We start from the raw sequence: 6,727 nt of genomic DNA, 5'->3' as shown, positions 1-6,727 counted from the left end.
AAGAAGGTGATCCTATAAAATGGTACACACATACATGCAAAAATGAGATCAATGTGGTAAAAAGAGTGATTGGCATGAGTCTATAGAAGTAAAACTATTCATTATTATGAATGTGATCCAGCAAAATCTGTCAAATAAAGGGCAATACAAGCCTTACAACCAGAATTATGGAAGAGTGGGTTATTGTGATTAAGAAAAATCTGATTACCTGATCATTAAGCTGAGAACTACTTTACTTTAAAAAAATGATCAAAATTAACCTTAAATTGACCAAGCATTTCAGAGGACCATAAGATCATAACTATGTGCATCAATGACTACATTACATATAAAAAGAAACTACAACATATGCAAACCAAAGGATTTCGAATACAGCTACTTGTCCTTGCATTTCAACAAATATAGAATTGCTTCCCTTTTAAAACTAAATCTCCTGCTATCCTGCACCAGCAGGACCTGCCAGTCCCAGCACAGGATCAACTTTAGTGAGCCCTGCTTCCAACCCTTTGGGACCCCCACCACCACTCCACAGCACACTCCAACTACGCTCGCCCAGTGAGAATATCTGCCACATTCTGGGTAACCCTAGATCCAGCCCTAGCCCAAGCCCACTGAGTGTGTAGGAGTGCTACCACTACCCCTACTCCAACTTGACCCCTGCAGACTCAGCTCAGGCCTGGAATACAGGCCTGGTGTAAAACATTGCAGCTGCAATCCCTGCAGAGAGTGTAAGGGACAAAGCAACCCAGGTAGTCCAGGAGCAGAACATCTTGCCAGAGGGACACAACAGGATCACACCCAAGGGCTGAAGAAAGAAGGAGCTGAGCACAATAGCCAGACCCAAACCAGGCACAACTGGATAAATCCAAACTTTGTAGATCTGCACCTGAATTTCAGTAGATGCTAAGGTTATAACTGCACCAAAGTTCTACAACAAAGGTCAGAAGACAGTGCTACACAAAATGACAATGAGAAGGAGCAAAATGCAATCTCAGAACCCAAGCCCACCCATAACAAGTGCAGAGGACATTAGCACAGGACAAACTGGGAATCACACAGCTTAAATGAATGACTCAAAAGCCTCTGAAATAAGGAAAGAGCTGCAGAAAATTATAGAGGAACTCAGATTGGAAATGAAAAAAGAAATCCCTGGGGCTGGTGAGATGGCTCAGTGGTCTAAGGCACCTACTTAGAACAAGCTGAGCTAAGCAAAACAGAGAGACCACAGTTCAATCCCCCAGCACCACATGCCAGCCAGCCCTGCCCCCTGGTGGGCTGAGCTGGCCACACATACACACAAAATAAATAAATAAATAAATAATCTTTAAAAAAAAAAAAAAAAAGAAATCCCTGAATGAATAGAATCTGCAGTAGAGAATCAAATGCAGAAACATATGAAGGAAACACAGTGCCCAGCTAGAACAAATGCAGAGGACACTAGTTCAGCTGAAATGTGTGAATTAATAGTGTCGATAGTAAATAAGTAGCAGCAGAAAGTTACAGAGGAACTCAGAACTGAATTCTTTTCTACTAGCTCAGCTCAAATGTATGAATAGCATCTATAGTAAAATAAGCAAGAACAGAAAGTTTGAGGAACACAGAGTGGGATTCTTTTCTAAAATAAGAAAAGAATTGTCAGAACTCATAGCATCTGAAGTAAAGAATCAACTACAGAAACAAAGGGAGGAAATACAATCTGAAGAAAACATTGCAGTAAATGAATTAATAACCACTTCTAAAGAAGACATTGATAAGAAAATAGAGGAAGTTAGAAAAATGACAGATTCCTTGAATGAGAAATACAGGAAAGAAATAGATTACATGAAGCAGAGTCAAAGAGATATAGAGAAATTAAAAACTCAATCACAAGATTGCAAAAACGTTCAAGTGAAAGTGAAGACAGAGTTTCAGATCTTGAAGACACTGGTGCAGCTAGTGAAAAGGTAAAAAGAAATTTCTTAAAAACAAGGATGCAGTAAAAAATAATCCATCACCTGCAAGATGGTGCAAAGATAAACAATGTGAGACTAATAGGCATCTACAAGAAACAAGGAGCAAATACAAAGGACATTCAAAAAATATGGGCAGAAGTAAGAGCAGAAAACTTCCCAAATATGAGGAAACAATCTGATATTCCAGTAACTGAAGAATACAGAATGCCAAGTAACCTCAACCCAAATAAAAACACACCAAGACATATAATAGTCAAGATCACAGAAATTCAGCTCAAGAATAATCTACTGAAAGCTGCCAGAGAAAAGCAGCAGATCATATTCAAAGGAAAATCCATCAGAATTATGGCCAGCTTCTCTTCAAATACCATGAAGACAAGAATAACATGGAGCAGAGTACTTCAAGTCCTCGATGAAAAAAAGAATTTCAGCCCTACAACTATACCCTGCAAACTCTCTCTTTTAAGTTTGATGGAGAAGTGAAATAATTATATGACAAAGAACAACTAAACAATTTCATGATAAAAAAGCCAACCCTAGACAGGCTCCTGAAAGATGTTCTAGAGAGGGACCAAAATGACCAGAACTCCACCAATGGGTTCATATGCAAACAACTAAATAGGGCAAACAATTAAAAATGGGAGAAAAGAGAGTAAATGACAACAACTAAATAATATATCAATTGTAAGTCAATACATCTCAATTTTAACCATTAATGTAAATGGACTCAATTCGCCAATTAAAAAGAAATAGACTGGCACAGTGGATTAGGAAACAAAAATCCAACAATATGCTGTATAAAAAAATATTTAACTCATAAAGTCATACATGGGCTGAAAGTCAAAGGATGGGAAACAATACTACATGCCTCAGCACATCAGAAAGAAGCAGGGGTAGCAATCCTATTCTGTGACAGTCTCAACTTCAAATCAACAATGATCAAGTGAAATAAAGAATATACTGGTTAGGGGAAAATTTCAAGAGAAAGAGGTAACACTCATAAATATTTATGCTCCAAACACAGGAGCACAAAAGTATATAAAATAAATCTTAATGGACATGAAAAATCTAATATTCAATATCAGAGTCTTAAAGGGAAACCTTAACACCCCCTTATCCCAAAAAGATAGTTCAACCAGACAAACAATTAGCAAAGAAATAACAGAACTGAACCAGAGCTTCAAACAAATGGACTTGGTGAACATATACAGAGTGTTCTACCCAAACACAGCTGAATACACATTTTTCTCAGCTGCACATGTGACATTTTCTAAAATCAACCACATACTGGTCCATAGGTCATGGTTAAGTATACGCAAGAAAACAGAAGTTATCACATGCATATTATCTGAACACAGTATAATGAAACTGCAAATAAATGACAATAGAAAACTGAAAGAACACTAAACACATGGAAATTAAATGTCATACTACTCAGCAACAAATGGGTCACAGAAGAAATTAAACAAGAAATTCAACAATATCCACAATTCAATGAAAACTCAAGCACAACTCAGCGGAATTTATGGGATATGATGAAAGCTGTTCAGAGCAAAATTCATTGCTGTGAAATCACACACTAGGAAAACAGAATGGGAAAAATAAATACCCTAATGCTGCTCCTTCAACTAGTAGAAAAAAAAAAGAGCAAACTAAACCCAGAGCCCAAAGACAGGAAGAAATCATAAAATTAGAGCAGAAATTAATGCAATTGAGATGAAGAAGACAGTTCAAAGAATTTATGAAACAAAAGCTGTTCCTTGAAAGATTAGATAAAATCGATAAGCCCTTAGCTAACCTCATCAAAAAGAGGACAGAATAAATTCAAATACAAGCAATACGGAATGAAAAGGGTGTAATTACCACAGACCCAAGGGAAATTCAGAAGATTAACAATAGCTACTTTAAGATTCCTTATCATCACAGAATAGAAGAAATGGACAGATTCCTAGAAAGGTACAAATTATCAGAACTGAATCAACAAGATATAACCACTCTCAGTAGCCCAATAACAGCCAATGAAATATGACATGTTAAAAAAAACTTACCGATAAAGAAAAGTCCAGGAACAGATGGATTAACAGTTGAATTCTACAAGAAATTAACAGAAGATGTAGTCCCTATACTTCTCAAACTCTTCCATGAAACAGAAAAGGAAGCAATACTCCAAAAATCATTCCTGGAAGCAAGTATTATATTAATACCAAAACCAGGGAAAGATGCAACTAAGAAAGAGAACAACAGGCCAGTCTGCTTCTTGAACATAGATGCCAAAATCCTCAATAAAATGTTAGCAAATAGAATACAGGTAGGATTCATCCCATGGATGCAAGGATGGTTCAATATTCGAAAATCTATAACTGTAATACACTATATTAATAGAGGAAAATAAAAAAACCACATGATCATCTCCATTGATGCAGAAAAGGCTTTTGACAAAGTCCAACACTCATTCATGTTCAAAGTCCTACAGAAAATTGGAATAGTTGGCCTCTACTTCAATTTGGTAAAAGCCATTTATGAAAACCCAACAGTGAACATAATTCTAAATGGGGAAAAACTGAAACATTGTACTCTTAGATCTGGTATAAGACAAGGATGTCCTCTATCACCAATCCAATTCAATATAGTTCTGGAATCATTCACTACGGCCATTAGACAAGAGAAAGAAATAAAAGGAATAAAAATAGGTAAAGAAGAAGTTAAATTATCATTATTTGCAGATGATATAATTTACTTGGGAGAACTAATACATTCCACCAAGAAGCTATTAGAATGAATACAGAAATTCAGTAGCATAGCAGGATACAAAGTCAATACCCAAAACTAAATAGCATTTCTCTGCACAGATAACAATCACACTGAGAGGGAAATTATAGAAACAATACCTTTTACAATAGGACTGAGAAAAATGAAATATCTCGGAATTAATCTAACTAAGAAGTCAAAGATCTTTTCAAGGAAAATCATAGTACTCTCAAAAAAGAGATCCTAGAAGATTTCAGAAAATCGAAAAATATTCCATGCTCCTGGATAGGAAAAACCAACATTGTGAAGATGGCCATACTCACAAAATTGTTGTACAGATTGAATGCAATCCCTATCAAACTACCAACAATATACCTCACAGAGCTAGAGAAATCATTCCTAAAATTTATTTGGAACTAGAAAATACCTAGAATAGCAAAGGCAATCCTGAGCAATAAAGACAAGGAAGGAGGCATTTAAATTCCTGACTTGAAATGATACTACAAGGCTACTGTGATAAAAATCAGCATGGTATGGGCTAAGAAATAGACCCGCGGATTAATGCAATACATCACAATAATACAGACGTCCCTAAGAACACACTCAACCAACTTATCTTTGACAAAGTGGCCAAACATACTCACTGGAAGAAAGATAGACTTTTTAACAAATGGTGCTGGAAAAACTGGCTCTCTACATGCCGAAACTTCACCCAGGTCTATCACCATGCACTAAGCTAAAGTCAAAATGGATTAAAGATCTAAACATTAAAACAGAAACACTATATCTCCTGGAAGAGACAGCCGGAGTAACTCTTGAAGACATAGGGGTAGGCAAAAGTTCATGAAAAAAATCAAATAGCACGGGAAATAATTGAAAGAATTAGCAACTGGGACCTGCTCTTCTTGAGAAGTTTTTGCACGTAAAAAGAAATTACCAAACCAGACAAACATGTGTAAATATTGTATATTTTCCCTAGTATATGAACTCAAAAGAAGAAATAAAAATAGAAAAGTATAATACAAGTAAAAGGAAAGTAGGATCTTGAGGACTAACTAATCAAGAGAGGGAAAGGAGAAGAGCTAGGAAAGATGACAATGTCAAGCCATACAGTTATTTGTAGAAGATGAGCAAGGCAATTATCCTGAGAATCTCAACAAGATTTTTGAATTTAGCAGTGAATTGGAAAGATTCTTACGCTGACTAACTATATATACTGTTACATGTGAACTAAGAAACCACACTGAAGATGGTAATCTGTAATACTAGTATCATTCTTGGAGTGCTTGTCATTCTGGTCTTCTGAATATGGGCTGCTTGTAATGACATGCCAGTTGCTGCTGTGCTGTCTCTCGGGTAGGTGATAGTTCAATAAGAAGGGAGTGGCGAAAGAAGGAAAGAGATAGGAAAAGGAATATTGTGGGACTGTCCTGCTTCAAGGTTGTATATGGTGAGATTTTTAGACTTATATGTAAACATAAGAAGTATATAATACTTTATGCCTATTTTAAAAATATATTCTAATTTTTAAATGTTGTTTCATCATATTATATAGGGAATTAAAGTTCAACATATCAATACTTGATGAAAAATACCTGTTCCATGTTATGCCTATGATGTTTGATATTCAGACAGATACTGAGGTTAAACGTAACAGCCTAGGTTGTTTTGTAATAACAATAAGCTTGTCCTCTGGATGATTAACAACCTAAGTTTGCAGACCAAAATTAGAGAAAAAGGAGGTCTGCAAGGAAAGCCAACATTTTGACTCTAGCCTTCCAAGATCACTTAAGACTCAGGACATATGAGAACTTGTAATGTAACCTCATGTAACTAGGTACTGTCCCAAATTTTCTGAGCAAGGAGATTATGGGCCCAAAGAGGAAAGTGATTGAAGATGTAGAGTGTGCCTAAGGAGAGTCACATGGAGAGAAAACATTCTCTCAGGCTTTCAAAGACAGCACATTGGCCAAGCAATGGCCGTGACTCATCCACATGGCTGACACTGACAAAGGTTCTACAATCTG

The sequence above is a fragment of the Octodon degus genome, unplaced genomic scaffold (genome assembly GCF_000260255.1).
Source record: "Octodon degus isolate 3935 unplaced genomic scaffold, OctDeg1.0 scaffold00103, whole genome shotgun sequence".
NCBI lineage: Eukaryota > Metazoa > Chordata > Mammalia > Rodentia > Octodontidae > Octodon > Octodon degus.
The sequence above is the reverse complement of the archived record's forward strand: the minus strand, read 5'-3'. Positions refer to the sequence as shown.